This window comes from Arachis stenosperma, chromosome 9 (genome assembly GCF_014773155.1).
Source record: "Arachis stenosperma cultivar V10309 chromosome 9, arast.V10309.gnm1.PFL2, whole genome shotgun sequence".
NCBI classification, from domain to species: domain Eukaryota; kingdom Viridiplantae; phylum Streptophyta; class Magnoliopsida; order Fabales; family Fabaceae; genus Arachis; species Arachis stenosperma.
In genome coordinates, this window is record NC_080385.1 from 51,030,457 (window position 1) to 51,050,070 (window position 19,614).

The window sequence follows — 19,614 nt, forward strand, 5'->3', positions numbered from 1 at the left end:
CATCATTCTTTCAAGAGCCAACATTCATGAATCACAAATTCAAAAGACATATGCACTGTTCAAGCATACATTCAGAGAACAAAAGTGTTGCCACCACATCAAAATAATTAAACTATTATAAAATTTAAAGTTCATGCACTTCTTTCCTTTTCAATTAAGCACGTTTTTATTCAAGAAAGGTGATGGATTCATAGGACATTCATAACTTTAAGGCATAGACACTAAGACACTAATGATCACAAGACACAAACATGGACAAACATAAAGCATAAAAATCGAAAAACAGAAGAATAAAGAACAAGGAGATCAAGGAACGGGTCCACCTTAGTGATGGCGGCTCTTTCTTGCTCTTGAAGATCCTATGGAGTGCTTGAGCTCCTCAATGTCTCTTCCTTGTCTTTGTTGCTCCTCCCTCATGATTCTTTGGTCTTCTCTAATTTCATGGAGGAGAATGGAGTGTTCTTGATGCTCCACCCTTAGTTGTCCCATGTTGGAACTCAATTCTCCTAGGGAGGTGTTTAATTGCTCCCAATAATTTTGTGGAGGAAAGTGCATCCCTTGAGGTATCTCAGGGATTTCTTGATGAGAGGGGTCTCTTGTGTACTCCATCTTTTTCTTGGTGATGGGCTTGTCCTCATCAATGGGGGTATCTCCTTCTATGTCAACTCCAACTGAATAACAGAGGTGACAGATGAGATGAGGAAAGGCTAACCTTGCCAAAGTGGAGGTCTTGTCCGCCACCTTGTAGAGTTCTTGGGCTATAACCTCATGAACTTCTATTTCTTCTCCAATCATGATGCTATGGATCATGATGGCCCGGTCTATGGTAACTTCGGACCGGTTGCTAGTGGGAATGATTGAGCGTTGTATGAACTCTAACCATCCTCTAGCCACGGGCTTGAGGTCATGCCTTCTCAATTGAACCGGCTTTCCTCTTGAATCTTGCTTCCATTGTGCGCCCTCTTCACATATGATTGTGAGGACTTGGTCCAACCTTCGATCAAAGTTGACCCTTCTAGTGTAAGGGTGCTCATCTCCTTGCATCATAGGCAAGTTGAACGCCACCCTCACACTCTCGGACTAAAATCCAAGTATTTCCCCCGAACCATAGTGAGATAATTCTTTGGATTCGGGTTCACACTTTGGTCATGGTTCTTGGTGATCCATGCATTGGCATAGAACTCTTGAACCATCAAGATTCCGACTTGTTGAATGGGGTGGTAAGTACTTCCCAACCTCTTCTTCGGATCTCATGGCGGATCTCCGGATATTCACCCTTTTTGAGTGAAAAGGGGTCTTCGGGATCACCTTCTTCAAGGCCACAACTTCATAGAAGTGGACTTGATGCACCCTTGAGAGGAATCTATCCATCTCCCATGACTCGGAGGTGGAAGCCTTTGCCTTCCCTTTCCTCTTTCTAGAGGTTTCTCCGGCCTTGGATGCCATAAATGGTTATGGAAAAACGAAAAGCAACGCTTTTACCACACCAAACTTAAAATGTTTGCTCGTCCTCGAGCAAAAGAAGAAAGAAGAGAGTAGAAGAAGAAGAAATGAGGAAGAGGGGGAAGGTGGTGTGTTCGGCCAAGAAGGGAAAGAAAGGGTGTTTAGGTTGTGTGAAAATGAAGGGTTGAAGAAGGGTATATATAGGAGAGAGAGGGGTAATGGTTCGGCCATTATGGGTGGGTTTGGGAGGGAAAGTGGTTTGAATTTGAAGGGTGAGGTTGGTGGGGTTTTATGAAGGATGGATGTGAGTGGTGAAGAGAAAGATGGGATTTGATAGGTGAAGGGTTTTTGGGGAAGAGGTATTGAGGTGATTGGTGAATGGGGGAAGAAGAGAGAGAGTGATGGTGGGGTCCTGTGGGGTCCACAGATCCTGTGGTGTCAAGGAAAAGTCATCCCTGCACCAAATGTTGCTCAAAATCACGTTTTGAGCTATTTCTGGCGTTAAACGCCGGGCTGGTGCCCATTCCTGGCGTTTAACGCCAGGTTGTTGCCCTTTACTGGCGTTTAACGCCAGTCTGGTGCCCTTTTCTGGCGTTAAACGCCCAGAATGGTGCCAGACTGGGCGTTAAACGCCCAACAGCTAGCATTACTGGCGTTTGAACGCCAGCTTCTTCTCCTCCAGGGTGTGCTGTTTTTCTTCCTGTTTTTCATTCTGTTTTTGCTTTTTTCATTGTTTTTGTGACTTCTTATGATCATCAACCTACAAAAAAGATAAAATACAAAAGAAAAATAGTTAACTATAAAACATTGGGTTGCCTCCCAACAAGCGCTTCTTTAATGTCATTAGCTTGACAGAGGACTCTCATGGAGCCTCAGAAATACTCAGAACCGTGTTGGAACCTCCCAACACCAAACTTAGAGTTTGAATGTGGGGGTTCAACACCAAACTTAGAGTTTGGTTGTGGCCTCCCAACACCAAACTTAGAGTTTGACTGTGGGGGCTCTGCTTGGCTCTGTTTTGAGAGAAGCTCTTCATGCTTCCTCTCCATGATGATAGAGGGATGTCCTTGGGCCTTAAACACCAAGGATTCTTCATTCACTTGAATGATTAACTCTCCTCTATCAACATCAATCACAGCCTTTGCTGTGGCTAGGAAGGGTCTGCCAAGGATGATGGATTCATCCATGCACTTCCCAGTCTCTACGACTATGAAATCAGTAGGGATGTAATGGTCTTCAATCTTCACCAAAACATTCTCTACAAGTCCATGAGCTTGTTTTCTTGAATTGTCTGCCATCTCTAATGAGATTCTTGCAGCTTGCACCTCAAAGATCCCTAATTTCTCCATTACAGAGAGGGGCATGAGGTTTACACTTGACCCTAAGTCACACAAGGCCTTCTTGAAGGTCATGGTGCCTATGGTACAAGGTATAGAAAACTTCCCAGGATCCTACCTCTTTTGAGGCAGTTTCTGCCTAGACAAGTCATCCAGTTCTTTGGTGAGCAAAGGTGGTTCATCCTCCCAAGTCTCATTTCCAAATAACTTGTCATTTAGCTTCATGATTGCTCCAAGGTATTTAGCAACTTGCTCTTCAGTGACATACTCATCCTCTTCAGAGGAAGAATACTCATCAGAGCTCATGAAAGGCAGAAGTAAGTCTAATGGAATCTCTATGGTCTCATTTTGAGCCTCAGATTCCCATGGTTCCTCATTGGGGAACTCATTGGAGGTCAGTGCACGCCCATTGAGGTCTTCCTCAGTGGCGTTCACATCCTCTTCTTCCTCCCAGAATTTGGCCATGTTAATGGCTTTGCACTCTCCTTTTGGATTTTCTTCTGTATTACTTGGGAGAGTGCTAGGAGGGAGTTCAGTAACTTTCTTGCTCAGCTGACCCACTTGTCCTTCCAAATTTCTGATGGAGGACCTTGTTTCATTCATGAAACTTTGAGTGGTCTTTACTAGATCAGAGACCATTGTTGCTAAGTCAGAGGTATTCTGCTTAGAACTCTCTGTCTGTTGCTGAGAAGATGATGGAAAAGGTTTGCCATTGTTAAACCTGTTTCTTCCACCATTATTGTTATTGAAACCTTGTTGAGGTCTCTCTTGATTCTTCCATGAGAGATTTGGGTGATTTCTCCATGAAGAATTATAGGTGTTTCCATAGGGTTCTCCTAGGTAATTCACCTCTTCCATGGAAGGGTTCTCAGGATCATAAGCTTCTTCCTCAGATGAAGCATCCTTAGTACTGTTTGGTGCATTTTGCATTCCAGACAGACTCTGAGAAATCAAATTGACTTGTTGAGTCAATATCTTGTTCTGAGCCAATATGGCATTCAGAGTGTCAATCTCAAGAACTCCTTTCTTCTGACCAGTCCCATTGTTCACAGGATTCCTTTCAGAAGTGTACATGAATTGGTTATTTGCAACCATTTCAATTAGCTCTTGAGCTTCTGCAGGCGTCTTCTTCAGATGAAGAGATCCTCCAGCAGAGCTATCCAAGGACATCTTAGATAGTTCAGAGAGACCATCATAGAAAATACCTATGATGCTCCATTCAGAAAGCATGTTTGAGGGACATCTTCTGATTAATTGTTTGTATCTTTCCCAAGCTTCATAGAGGGGTTCTCCATCCTTCTGTCTGAAGGTTTGGACTTCCACTCTAAGCTTACTCCATCTTTGTGGTGGAAAGAACTTTGCCAAGAAGGCATTGACTAGCTTTTCCCAAGAGTCCATGCTTTCTTTAGGTTGAGAATCCAACCATATTCTAGCTCTGTCTCTTACAGCAAAAGGGAATAGCATCAGTCTATAGACCTCAGGGTCAACCCCATTAGTCTTGACTGTGTCACAGATTTGCAAGAATTCAGCTAAAAACTGATGAGGATCTTCCATTGGAAGTCCATGGAACTTGCAATTCTGTTGCATTAGAGAAACTAATTGAGGCTTAAGCTCAAAGTTATTTGCTCCAATGGCAGGGATAGAGATGCTTCTCCCATAGAAATCAGGAGTAGGTGCAGTAAAGTCACCCAGCACCTTCCTTGCATTGTTTGCATTGTTGTTATTTTCGGCTGCCATGTCTTCTTCTTCTTTGAAGAATTCGGTCAGGTCCTCTAAAGAGAGTTGTGCCTTGGCTTCTCTTAGCTTTCTCTTCAAGGTCCTTTCGGGTTCAGGTTCAGCTTCAACAAGAATGTCTTTGTCTCTGCTCCTGCTCATATGAAAGAGAAGAGAACAAGAAAATGTGGAATCCTCTATGTCACAGTATAGAGATTCCTTGAAGTGTCAGAGGAAAAGAAAAATAGAAGAAAAGAAGGTAGAAGAATTCGAACTTGATTAGTTAGAGTTCGAATTGTGCATCAAGAAGGAGTAGTATTCCATAAATAGAAGGATGTGAGAAGGAGGGAAGAGGATTTTCGAAAATTAAGTAAAAGATTTTGAAAACATTTTGAAAAACACTTAATTGATTTTCGAAAACAAGAGTGAGAAAGAGATCAAGTGATTTTTGAAAAAGGTTTTGAAATTAGAAATCAAAAAGAATTGATTGAAAACTATTTTGAAAAAGATGTGATTAAAAAGATTTGATTGAAAAGTTATGGTTTTAAAAAGATGTGATTGAGAAGATATGATTTGAAAACAATTTTAAAAGATTTGATTTGAAAACAATTTGAAAAGATATGATTTTAAAAGAAATATTAATGACTTGCCTAACAAGAAAAGATATGATTCAAACATAAAACCTTTCTCAACAGAAAAGGTAACAAATTTGAGATGTTCAATCAAATCATTAATTGTTAGGAAGTATCTTTCAAAAAGGAAAGAAATTGATTTTGAAAACATTTGATTGAAAAGATATGATTTGAAAAAGATTTGATTTTGAAAACTTGAAAAAAATTGATTTTGAAAACAAAATCTTCCCCCTAGCACCATCCTGGCGTTAAACGCCCAGAATGGTATACATTCTGGCGTTTAACGCCCAAAATGCTACCTCTTTGGGCGTTAAACGCCCAACCAGGTGCCCTGGCTGGCGTTTAAACGCCAGTCTGCCTTCTTCACTGGGCATTTTTGAATGCTCAGCTTTTTCTGTGTAATTCCTCTGCAGTATGTTCTGAATCTTCAATTCTTAGTATCATTGACTTGAAAAGACACAAATTAAAAAATTTTTTTGGATTTTTAATAATTAAAATGCAACAAGAAACAAATAACAATGCATGCAAGACACCAAACTTAGCAGTTTGTGTGCTACTGACACTATATGAGACACATGAGCACTCAAGTCAATAGAATTTAAAGATCAAAACAAAGAAGTACATGCATGGATTCGAAAAATATAACAAAAACATGCATTTGACACCAAACTTAAGATGAGACACTAGACTAAAACAAGAAATATTTTTGGTTTTTATGATTTTGTAATAATTTTTTTTTTGTGTTTTTCGAAAATTAATTGGAAAAAGATATCAAAATTCTTAATGAGAATTCCAGGAATCAGTGCAATGCTAGTCTAAGACTCCGGTCCAGGAGTTAGACATGGCTTCACAGCCAGCCAAGCTTTCAAAGAAAGCTTCGGTCCAAAACACTAGACATGACCAAAGGTCAGCCAAGCCTTAGCAGATCACTGCTCCAAAAGCAAAATTGATGAAAATCAACAAGCTCTTGTGGTGATAGGTTGAAACCTCGGTCCAATCAGTTTAGACATGGCTTCTCAGCCAGCCAGATTTTAACAAATCATCATGAAACTCTAGAATTCATCTTCAGGAATTTCGAAAAAAATAAATACCTAATCTAAGCAACAAGATGAACCGTCAGTTGTCCAAACTAGAACAATCCCTGGCATTGTTACCAAAAGCTTGCTCAAAACTTGAACAATCCCCGGCAACGGCGCCAAAAACTTGGTGCGCGAAATTGTGAACAATACTCTTCACAACTCTCATAATCCCTGGTCATGAACTCCAAAAACTTGGTGGTTCAATTCCATGGCATTACACAACTTCGCACAACTAACCAGCAAGTGCACTGGGTCGTCCAAGTAATACCTTACGTGAGTAAGGGTCGATCCCACGGAGATTGTTAGCATTGAAGCAAGCTATGGTCATCTTGTAAATCTTAGTCAGGCAAACTCAAATGTATATGATGATGAACGAAAATAACATAGAAGATAAAGATAGTGATACTTATGTATATCATTGGTGTAAGAGCTTCAGACAAGTGTATGAAGATGCCTTCCCTTCCGTCTCTCTGCTTTCCTACAGCCTTCATCCAATCCTTCTTACTCCTTTCCATGGCAAGCTCGTGTAGGGTTTCACTGTTGTCAGCAGCTACCTCCCATCCTCTCATTGGAAATACGTTCCTGATGCTCTGTCACAGCATAGGCTATCCATCTGTCGGTTCTCAATCAGACCGGAATAGAATCCAGTGATTCTTTTGGCGTCTGTCACTAACGCCCCGCCCTCAGGAGTTTGAAGCACGTCACAGTCATTCAATCATTGAATCCTACTCAGAATACCACAGACAAGGTTAGACCTTCCGGATTCTCTTGAATGCTGCCATCAGTTCTTGCCTATACCACGAAGACTCTGATCTCATGGAATGGCTGGCTCGTTTGTCAGGCGAGCACTCGGTTGTCAGGCGATCAACCATGCATCATGCAATCAGAAATCCAAGAGATATTCACTAAGCCTCATATGCTTGTAGAACAAGAATGGTTGTCAGTCACCTTGTTCATAGGTGAGAATGATGATGAGCGTCAATCATCACCTTCATCATGTTGAAGAACAAGTGATATCTTGGACAAAGAACAAGCGGAATTGAATAGAAGAACAATAGTAATTGCATTAATACTCGAGGTACAGCAGAGCTCCACACCTTAATCTATGGTGTGTAGAAACTCCACCGTTGAAAATACATAAGAACAAGGTCTAGGCATGGCCGAATGGCCAGCCTCCCAAAGGTCTAAGATAGCATAAAACAAAGATAGCTACCCAGATTCTCCAGATTCTCCAGATGTCTCCAAATACAATAGTACAAGGTCCTACTTATAGAAAACTAGTAGCCTAAGGTGTACAGAAATGAGTAAATGACATAAAAATCCACTTCCGGGCCCACTTGGTGTGTGCTTGGGCTGAGCAATGAAGCATTTTCGTGTAGAGACTTGTCTTGGAGTTAAACGCCAGCTTTTATGCCAGTTTGGGCGTTTAACTCCCATTTAGGTGCCAGTTCCGGCGTTTAACGCTGGAATTTCTGTAGGTGAATTTGAACGCCGGTTTGGGCCATCAAATCTTGGGCAAAGTATGGACTATTATATATTGCTGGAAAGCCCAGGATGTCTACTTTCCAACGCCGTTGAGAGCGCGCCAATTGGGCTTCTGTAGCTCCAGAAAATCCACTTCGAATGCAGGGAGGTCAGAATCCAACAGCATCTGCAGTCCTTTTCAGTCTCTGAATCAGATTTTTGCTCAGGTCCCTCAATTTCAGCCAGAAAATACCTGATATCACAGAAAAACACACAAACTCATAGTAAAGTCCAGAAAAGTGAATTTTAACTAAAAACTAATAAAAATATAATAAAAACTAAACTAAAACTACCAAAAACATACTAAAAACAATGCCAAAAAGTGTATAAATTATCCGCTCATCACTAGGATAGGATAGTGGAGCTTGAGTTTCAAAATCTTACCAACAAAACTTAGTTAGAAACGAAGATCTCGACGAGAGCTTCGTGTGGCTGTAAACAGCTTGTTAATCGGAGCTCCGGATCAAAAGGTATGGAGCTTTGAAGGAGAAGATGAATAGTAGCATGGAGCTCTCCTCCCTCCTTCTCATTTCACCATGCCCTCACCCTCTTTGGTGAGTGAATGAGCTGAAATGCTCATTTAATGGGTTTATATATGTTGGGCCATAGGCCCGATTCAACTCGTTAGCATTTTAGGTCCAATTGGCCTAACTTTGGGCCAAAACTTTTAAAATTAGCGTCTGATTTTCAATTCTAAATTATTTTTGTCTTTTGAAAACAATAAATTCAATTTTCAAAATCTCATTTTCCAAAATACGTAGTAACAGATAGACTAGAGCTGATACTACCGGCTTAAGCACCGGTACATATTTTTATAAAATTTTCTGCAAAAGATACATTTTTCAATTCAGAAAAATTCATTTATATCGAATTTCACCTATATTATTTTAAAAATAATATTTTTGAGGCCATCCTTTTTTAGGCGGACCTTTATTCTTATTGGGACTGGCTTTATATTTTGGGTCAGGGTATGAATAGTACCCTCTACACGAGGTCCAGCTTTACAAAGTCGGACTCGAGCAATTAGGTGACCAAGTTGAAATATTGAGCTGTGGAGAAGTTGATTAGTAATTTTGAGTTCTGTACCCATGGAGGTTGGTCGATTCAACATGATTAACATTTTTGTAAGGTTACTCTGTAACTATTTATGCGCTTTTTCCGTGTGCTATCATTTTGTTGTAGTGTAGTTGTTACTTTGTCGTATTGTAATATGATATTATAAGTCGTTTTTATGTTCTGTGCAACTTGCTCTCTTTGTACGACTTATTTTTGGCCAAGTCTTTTTTCTAGAACTAATTTGTACAACTCGTTCTTTCCGAGTTGTTTAAGGCTTGTAGGCTTTATATGATTAGTTTTAGCACATTGACGTCGGGATTCTTGCCAGTAAAGAATTTCATAAAAACAGTCACGTTGCAGATATAGTCTCTAAACCAACAGAAATCCCTTCGTACAAACATTTTGGTTGTCACAAGTAACAAACCCCTAAATAAATTGATAACCGAGTATTTAAACCTCGGGTCGTCTTCTCAAGGAATTGCAGGGAGGTATGTTCTTATTATTGGCTATGGAGATTGTAAATTGGGGTTTTGGAAGTAAGGTGCGAATATGTTATATGATAAGTAAAATAAAATAAAATAATACTAATAAAATCTCTTGGCAAGGTATGAAGAACTGGATGTCCTATCCTTATCAATTGTGATGAGAATTGGATTTTAATCCCACTTTGTTAACCTCTAACTATGAAGGTAAGTTAAGTGGATGAATTAATTCCAATTTTCAATCAACAATGAGTTGATAAATCAAGAGTTACCAATTATTTAACCAAGGCCAAAAGGGAAAAAACTAAATCTACTAGAATTACAATATCATCAGATTGGGAATAATAAAAAGGAACATCATAAACTGAAATACTTCAAATATCATTAAATAAAATATTCAAATCTTAACATGGAAAAGTTCATAAGCCAATTAGGCAACATATCTAATACAAGCAAGCATTCAAATGTCTGAAAATAAGAAATAACAAAGTGTAAAAGAACATTGAACCTGGGATTGAGAGTCATTCCTAAAAACCAAGAGAAGTCCTAAATCCTAGTTTCTAAAAATCCTAATTTCTAATCCTAATCCTAATCCTAGGAGAGAGGAGAGAACCCCTCTCAAAACTAATCTAAATCATGAGAAGTGAATTATGAATGCCTTTCTATGAATGGATGCATTCCTCCACTTTATAGCCTCTAATCTGTGCCTTCTGAACTTGGATTTGGGTCAAAAAGGGCCTCAGAACTCGTTATGAGCATTTTCTACAATTTCTGGTGCGTGGCCTCTGTCACGCGTCCGCGTGGGTCATGCGGTCGCGTTATTCGGAGCTTTTCCTTGCCACGCGGTCGCGTCAGTCATGCGACCGCGTCATGTGCGTTCTGCTTAAGGCGCGCGGTCGCGTCAGTCATACGGCCGCATTGCTGCTGATTCGTGCTTGGCACGCGATCGCGTCGTCCATGCGATCGCGTGGATACCAGTTTCCTTAAAGCTCCGTTTTGCTTTCTCCTTTCCTTTTAGTATGTTTCTTTTTTTTCATCCCTTAAGTCATTCTGCCTTAGAAAATCTGAAACTACTCAACACACTAATCACGGCATCGAATGGAAATAAGAGAGGATTAATAATAAGCAAATATAAGTCCAAAGAAACATGTTTTCAATCAAATCACATAATTAGGAAGGCAAATGTAAAACATGCAAATAGTATGAATAAGTGGTTAAAGAGTTGATAAAATCCACTCAATTGACCACAAGATAAACCATAAAATAGTGGTTTATCAACCTCCCCACACTTAAACAAAAGCATGTCCTCATGCTAAGCTCAAGAGAAACTATAAAGGAATGAAGAAGAATGGTAGAATGCATGAGATGCAACCTATGAATGCAACTAAATGAAAAATGTTTCTACTTACTTGGTTAAAAGCAAACAAATCCCCAAGAATAAATATGAACTGGATTTCACCAATTCAAATCATAAAAATGAAGTACAAATAGACTTGTAGAAGAAAATAGCTCATGAAAGCTGGAAACAAAGAATCGAGCATCGAACCCTCATTTAGTAGTGTATATCACTCTAATCACTCAAGTGTTTTAGGTTCGATTCTCTCAATTCTCTACTAACCTTGCTTTCTAAGGCTTGCTCTTCATCTAACAATCAACATAAATTTAATGCATAAATACACATATCAAGAGGTCTTTTAAGGGTTGTAATGGGGTTAGGGTCAAGGTAGGATTGTATTTGGCCAAGTGGACTAAAATCTCAATCCTTAATTAACTTAAACTTTCTCACCTAACTTAAACAATCCATGTAATCATAATGCAACATCTAACCATCCATTAACCATGTTTTCCACATATTCATGCATTCTAATTTCAAGTGTAACTCATATGCATTGCTTTCACCACTTACTTTGGGGCATTTTGTCCCCTTTCACTTATTTGTTCTCTTTATATATATATATATTCTTTTATTTTTCTCAATGCATATGATTAAATTATTGGATGCATGAATTATGTCCCAAACATTTCTTTCACATTTTTTTTAGAAAATTCTAACATACTCAATTTTTAAACCAAATGTTTCCAAACCCACTTTTTCCCACACTTAATTCATAAGCATTCTCACTAGTCTAAGCTAACTAAGGATTCAAATTAAGGATATTATTATTTTTCGCTTAGAATTAATGATGTGCTAAAGTAAAGAATAAAGGGGTAAAATAGGCTCAACATTGGTTTGCAAGGGATAATGAAAGGTAAGGCCATATGGGTATGTAAGCTCAGTGAAACAAAGGCCTCAATCATGTAAGTGCATGCATACATCAAATAAATAGAAATATAGAATTAAGCAAGACAAAGATCACAGTTTTAGAGAGAACAACACACACCAAAAATAAAATTATTGGTTGGTAAAATGCAACCAATCAAATAGGCTCAAAATCTCACTGGTTTTGTGTTCGAGCTCTAAACTATGTTCCAAAATAAGAAGAATATTACTTTAACCAAGTAGTAAAATATGCACAAAAACAATTAAACATGCAAATGCAACAACTAATCTACAAAGAAAATTTAAACATTGGTGTTGAGACAAGATGGTACTAACCCATGGAGATCGGTATCGACCTCCCCACACTTAAAGATTGCACCGTCCTCGGTGCATGCTGAGATGTGCAGGTGGATGGGGGTTATGGTTCCTCAGCTGGTGCTCTCTTGTAGAGGCTTTCTCTTTACCCATTTTGGTGGCCAGCCTGAAAAAGAGAGAAGAGAAAGGCACATGAAGTCAAAGGGGTGGAGCAAAGAGGAGGGCGGTACGAGTGATAATCATGCCAAGCAAAAGAAATAGTGAATGAAAGACATGGTCGCGATTCCATGTGATCAGTTCATCAATGGAAATATAGCAAGGCATGGGGAGTATTGGATGCAAGATGTTTATTAGCATGCCGGCAAGGGCATGAGTAGCATAGATCAAGTATCAAAAGCTTTTAACGTATTGTTAGTCGTAAGAAAGTAACAATAACGTTTGTATTAACAATTATATTTAATTAATAAAATAGTAAAGGAAGTTTATGAAAAGCAAGCATTGAATAGTATAAGGTAAAATAGAGAAGTGCATAATGCTATATGGCTTTTTCACAAACACATAGCATGCATGGTGAATACGGTATAGAAAGTATTAAAGTGAACATGCAAGCAACCCTTTAAAAATTAATATAATTGTCAAACAATTCCTTTAATAATCCACAAGCAAAATATGGTAAATAATTACCCAAATAAATTTCTAACACCAATGAAAATAATGCAATGGATGAAAGTATGCAAACAAAATAAAATAAAATAAAAAGAAAAATAAGAAGAATGAGAAGGGAAAGAAGGGAAGAGGAAGTAAATAAGAAAGGAGGGAGGAAAAATTAAGATTGGGGAAGAAAAGATAAAATATTTTGGCATATAAGGTTAAGGTGTGCGACGCTGGCGACGCGGTCGCGTGGGCGACGCGGCCGCGTGGTGCGCAATAAGGTCAAGTGACGCGGACGTGTGGGTCATGCGATCGCGTGACTCGATTTGTGCTAGTGGCATGAGTGCAGCCTCGCGCTCGCACAACTCTCTGTTCAAAATCTTATTAGTGCCAAATTTTAAGTGACGCGATCGCATGGGGCATGCGATCGCGTGAGTGGGCTTTAAAGGAGTATGACACGGTCGCCCTACTCACGCGGCCGCGTGGGTAGGATTGTGCGTTCAGCACCATTCCAGCACCACTCTCGCACAACTTTCGGGTGTGCACCACTTTGACATCGAAATCTTGGTCACGCGGCCGTGTGGGTCACGCGGTCGCGTGGGAGGCCATTATTCCCATGCGACGCGGACGCGTCAGCGACGCGGTCGCGTGGATTGATTTGTGCCATTGGCACGCCTCCAGCCACGCTCCAGCGTGACTCTCTGTTCGTTTTTATTTTTCTCTTTTCCCCTTGCGACGCGGACACGTCGTTGACGCGGTCGCGTCGCGAAGAAAATTTTTTTTTTTTGAAATAAAATGCAGAATGCAGCGTTAATATGAATGTGATGCAAAACTCCATGTTCAATATAATAAAATAAAATAAAACTCAAAAGCAAATAAAACTAAATAAAAATGAAAAATGAACGATCATACCATGGTGGGTTGTCTCCCACCTAGCACTTAGTTAAAGTCCTTAAGTTGGACATTTGATGAGCTTCTTGTCATGGTGGCTTATGCTTGTACTGATCCAGGAATCCCCACCAATGTTTGTATCTCCAGTAACCTCCGGGGTCCCAGACTAAGCACGTAAAGCCCTTACGAAGCTTCAAACAAATTCTTAGGCTCCCGGGGTGACAAATGTCAGAACAGATTCCAGGATCCCAAACTTTACCCTTACACCCGTTTTTGTCTTGATCTGCATTTTTCCAGCCGGGTGAAAGGTGATCTGAATTCTCACTGCAGCGACCAAACAGCTTCCTAGACCCATTCAGTTGAGCTCTATACCAACCTTTGCGTTTAAACTTAAAGCTTCCAACCATAATGAACCTTGCAGGACAATTCTTACCACTGGCCATCTTCCGCTTACTCTTAATGTCACAAAGAGCTCTAAGTTGACCATCCGTCTCCAGTAGCCCATATTCAAGTGGAATTAGAAAGCCAAGGGATATGAATTTTACCCACTTGAATGTTGTGAAGGATGATGGAGACTTAGGGGGAGGTAATTTTAATGAGATTGCAAGCTCCACTCCCTTGTGCTCTTCGGATAACTACCACCTCTTTGCAAACTTCTTCAATTTCAACCTTTTCCTCTTGGTAGCTCTCTTTCAATTCAATCTCCTTTTCATTGCTTTCCAAGGGCATGGGAGGTTGTGCTTCTTCTTCTTGAATCTCCATCTCTTGATCAACCTCTTCCAAGTCTTCAACTATGATATGCTTTGGAGGTTGTACACCCTCTTCAGCATCAATTTCAACCGTCTTGGAAGGAGGCTCTATGTCTTGTCTTTCCCATGGAGGTTCTGCGTCTCCTAAGTCTTCAACCAACTCTTCTTCTTGAACAATGATAGCTTCTTCTACTTGTTCTAGTATGAATTCATGCTCTGTCTTGTCCACTGGAGTTTCTGGTATCTCCTTTATGCTATGCTCTTCACTAGACTGTCCACATGGGGCTGTGGCTGATCCTTGTGTATTTAAACGTCTAGAAGCCCATTGAATTAATACTTGCCCCAGTTGTTGAGTGGTTGCCTGAAATCGATCCATTGTTTCCTTGAGACGATCCTTTGCCTCTTGATGCACTCGGTTTTCATAAGTAGGATCATAATGCTCTTGGATTGATGGATATGGAGATGGTGAATATTGAAGTGGTGGTTCTTGTGAGTAATTGGGTTGGAATTGGGGTGGTTCTATATATGGTTCATATGGCTCGTAAGGTGGTTGGTATGGTGGTTGAGGGTTAGGGTCATATGGAGGTGAATGGCGGAAAGGAGCTTGTGAGTATGGTAGTCTAAAGTCATGTTGAGGAGGAGGTTCATAGGCATATGGTGGTGGTTGTTGATAATCAAAAGAGTGTTCACCATAGCCATTGCCTTGATATGCATCACAGAATGGTTGTTGATAGTCCATTGGAGGTGGTTGTTGCCATGAGGGTTGATCAAATCCTTGTGGCTCCTCCCATCTTTGATTGTTCCAACCTTGATGCCTGTTCTCATTATAGTTTCCTCTTCCTGCAACATAATTGTAACCAGACTCATAGCCAAAGGGGTGAGAGTTCATAGTAGTGAGACAAAATAAAAATAAAAATTAACAAAAAGAAAATATTTTGAAAAAGATAAGATTTTAAAAAAAAGATAAATATTTTTTTTTGAAAAATATTTACAATAACCAATAATAAGGCACACGTTTGCAATTCTTCGGCAACGGCGCCATTTTTTGACGTCGGGATTCTTGCCAGTAAAGAATTTCATAAAAACAGTCGCGTTGTAGATATAGTCTCTAAACCGACAGAAATCCCTTCGTACAAACGTTTTGGTTGTCACAAGTAACAAACCCCTAAATAAATTGATAACCGAGTATTTAAACCTCGGGTCGTCTTCTCAAGGAATTACAGGGAGGTATGTTCTTATTATTGGCTATGGAGATTGTAAATTGGGGTTTTGGAAGTAAGGTGCGAATATGTTATATGATAAGTAAAATAAAATAAAATAATACTAATAAAATCTCTTGGCAAGGTATGAAGAACTAGAAGTCCTATCCTTATCAATTGTGATGAGAATTGGATTTTAATCCCACTTTGTTAACCTCTAACTATGAAGGTAAGTTAAGTGGATGAATTAATTCCAATTTTCAATCAACAATGAGTTGATAAATCAAGAGTTACCAATTATTTAACCAAGGCCAAAAGGGAAAAAACTAAATCTACTAGAATAATAATATCATCAGATTGGGAATAATAAAAAGGAACAATCATAAACTGAAATACTTCAAATATCATTAAATAAAATATTCAAATCTTAACATGGAAAAGTTCATTAGCCAATTAGGCAACATATCTAATACAAGCAAGCATTCAAATGTCTGAAAATAAGAAATAACAAAGAGTAAAAGAACATTGAACCTGGGATTGAGAGTCACTCCTAAAAACCAAGAGAAGTCCTAAATCCTAGTTTCTAAAAATCCTAATTTCTAATCCTAATCCTAATCCTGGGAGAGAGGAGAGAACCCCTCTCAAAACTAATCTAAATCATGAGAAGTGAATTATGAATGCCTTTCTATGAATGGATGCATTCCTCCACTTTATAGCCTCTAATCTGTGCCTTCTGGACTTGGATATGGGTCAAAAAGGGCCTCAGAACTCGTTATGAGCGTTTTCTACAATTTCTGGTGCGTGGCCTCTGTCACGCGTCCGCGTGGGTCATGCGGTCGCGTCATTCAGAGCGTTTCCTTGCCACGCGGTCGCGTCAGTCATGCGACCGCGTCATGTGCGTTCTGCTTAAGGCGCGCGGTCGCGTCAGTCATACGGCCGCGTTGCTGCTAATTCGTGCTTGGCACGTGATCGCGTCGTCCATGCGATCGCGTGGATACCAGTTTCCTTAAAGCTCCGTTTTGCTTTCTCCTTTCCTTTTAGTATGTTTCTTTTTTTTCATCCCTTAAGTCATTCTGCCTTAGAAAATCTGAAACTACTCAACACACTAATCACGGCATCGAATGGAAATAAGAGAGGATTAATAATAAGCAAATATAAGTCCAAAGAAACATGTTTTCAATCAAAGCACATAATTAGGAAGGCAAATGTAAAACATGCAAATAGTATGAATAAGTGGGTAAAGAGTTGATAAAATCCACTCAATTGAGCACAAGATAAACCATAAAATAGTGGTTTATCACACATCTTACTTAACCGAGAATATTTCTTATCCTAGTTTCGTACAACTCGTTTAGTTTGAGTTATTTTGAGGATGCATGGCTTGTTTTAATACAAATCACCTTTCTGAAACTTATTTTGATTTTGCACAACTTGTTTTATACCGAGCTATTTTGTAGATTTGTTGCACAACTTTATTTTCGGTACAAATCGGTTATTTTGAGACATGATTACTTCTTGATCAGATTTCATGCAACTCGTTTAAATCTGAACTGCTTTTAGGACTTCACAACTTGTTTTACAACTTATTTACTTTGAGTCCTTTTAAAGTATCATATCATCTTTATAGCCATCGGACTTTGTTGCTTTATCCATTGTGCCCCTACTCGAGGTTGAGCTTTATGAGGTCGGACTCAAGCAAACAAGCGGGTAGGATTAACGAATGAAGTCCTTCAACGATTTGTCCAACTCGTTTGATTCGAGTTGTTTCTAAAGTGATAGAATTTTATACGACTTGTTTTTAATACAAATTGCTTAGATTATACGGTTATTTTTAACTCGATTTCGTTCAACTCATGAGCTTGAGTTGTTTTAAATTATCAAGCTGTATTATAACCATTGGACTAGGCATGGCAATTTTTCCCGGCGGGGCGGGTATCCGCGGGGATTTACCTGCCGGGGAACAGGTTTGGGGACCATTTTCTCTCCGCGGGGACGGGGGACGGGGACCAGTATAATAAACAGGGCGGGGCCAGGGATGGGAGTCCCTGCCACGTAGGGACCTGTATAATCCCCGTTGTAGTAAATTACTTAAATGCCCTTCATATATATTAGTTTGTTTCTCTTTGGCCTTTGTAACCCTATGCCGCCTCACTCCCTCTCAGTTTCACTCACCGATTCACTTCCTCTCTTCTTCGAAGAACCCCAACCTCTCCAGTCCACATCTCCTCTATCGTCCGCTGCCCTCTAAACCCCTTTACCGTCGCGATCCTCCTTCTCATTGCTTCTTCATCTCACCCTTAAGGTCATCGCAGGAATCGTCAGTTCGTCGCGCGCCGCCGAAGACTCCCCTGCCAAGGAGAACATCGTCATCATCTTCATGAGAGTGTCGCCATCTTCACGGGAGGGTTGCTATTCCGAGGGTTACCTGAAACTATAGGTCGATCTCGGACGAGATCTTCTGTACTGGTCGGAGCTGTTGTGTCTGACTTGATGATGGTGGCCGGAGTCGCCGTGTCCGACTTGTTGGACTTGGTGGTGGTGCTGATCCTTTGTCACTGGAGGGTGGGGGTACCTGCAAGGGACTCCGATGCTTAAGTTAGCAAGGGTATTAAGCAGGTTTTTACTAGAATCAGAGTATGAGTTATACCTGGGTGCTCCAGTGTATTTATAATGGTGTGGAGTGACCTTTCTGGAGATATGATAGTTATCTTATCTTATCTTTGAGTGAAAGTCATCTTATCTTTAGAGGGAACCGTCCTTATCCTTCTAGGCTTGGGCTGCCTTTAGATTTGGGTCGTGTTCCTCTATTTGGGCCTTCTTGGGCCTCTATAGCGGTTTTGGCCAAACTCTTTTGGGAAGAGGTCGGGTAGTTCTGATCTAAAGAGGTCGGTCGACTCAGCTTGGGTCGGACAGCTCGACCCAGGGTATGAACAGTGCCCCTGCTCGAGTGTGGTCTTCCTTTTGAGGTCGAGTCCTTATTTTTAGGACTTCAATCCTTCTCTGGAGAAGCCGAGCTCGAGTATTTGTTGATTTCTTTTGTAAAGCTTCCCTCTGAATGCGGAACATTTTTTCTTTACTCCTTTTAATTTTGAAAACGTGCGTTCCTTGCCTTGGGAACGTGCGAGGGTTTTTAATGACCCATTAACTCTTTAATGTTCCATTTTCCCTCCTTTCATTTTGAATTGCTAAAAAAGACTTTTTCTTTCTGTTTTCTCTCTTTGCTTCTTTGAAACTCCATTCTTTATCCTTTTGTTTTTCTGGCTCGGTTGGGACTCTTTGCTTTCACGTTTTTGCGCTTCTCCCTGTGGCGTCATTAGTGATTGCTGGTGTTTCATTCCCTTGAGAGGTGTTTTTTGGCCTTGTTGTTGCTTCAACTTCTCAGTGTTCATCACCTCCTCCCCTTTGCAGGTTGGTTTTCTTTCTGTCTCTTCCTTTTACTTCTTTCACCGTTCTTTTTTGTGCTTGTATTGTTCTATTTTTTGGCAAAGTTTTGATTTTGCTTGAATTTGCGTTGGAAAGCTTGAACCTTTTCGTATCATCGTGCTTAATTGTTGCTGATGCATGTTTTCTGGAGTTCCTTCGACTTATATATGCTCCTTGGTGTATTCCCTAATAATTTGATGCTTTTAGGGTTTTACATGTTATCACTGCTTCTGATCGTACTTTTTGTGGCTTATGAACTGCTTGATTCTGAAAAAGATTGTGCCCTTGGTGATTTTGATCTCTTTGATGTTGACAGTTTCCTTTGCTAGTAGTTTTGTTGAAAGATGGCTACTTTTAATGACTTTCTGATTTTGTGACTGGTGCACGAAATTGTGATTCATATGTTATTGCATTTTGTAAAATTAATTGCTTTTTCTTTCCCTGGCAATGGCGCCAAAAACTTGGTGTCAATGCCATGGTTCACAACTTCGCACAACTAACCAGCAAGTGCACTGGGCCGTCCAAGTAATACCTTACGTGAGTAAGGGTCGATCCCACGGAGATTGTTGGTATGAAGCAAGCTATGGTCATCTTGTAAATCCCAGTTAAGTGGAATCATAAAGTCAAATGTGATTAGATTGGATAAATAAAGATAAATAAAATAAAAAGGGATAGAAATACTTATGTAAATCAATAGTGGGAATTTCAGATAGGCATATGGAGATGCTGTACTCCTCTTGGATCTTTACTTTCTTATTGCATTCATCCAATCCTTCTTACTCCTTTCCATGGCAAGCTGTATGTAGGGCATCACCGTTGTCAATGGCTACATCCCATCCTCTCAGTGAAAATGGTCCTAT

At 39.9% G+C, this 19,614-nt stretch overlaps 1 non-coding gene across 1 annotated transcript; it reads left to right on the forward strand.

Annotated features, from left to right (window-relative positions):
* Positions 1–4,004: 4,004 nt before the first annotated feature.
* Positions 4,005–4,112, forward strand: LOC130953371 (small nucleolar RNA R71). The gene has a single exon (XR_009075542.1). It is a non-coding gene; the product is annotated as a small nucleolar RNA R71 (small nucleolar RNA).
* The last annotated feature ends 15,502 nt before the right edge of the window (positions 4,113–19,614 follow it).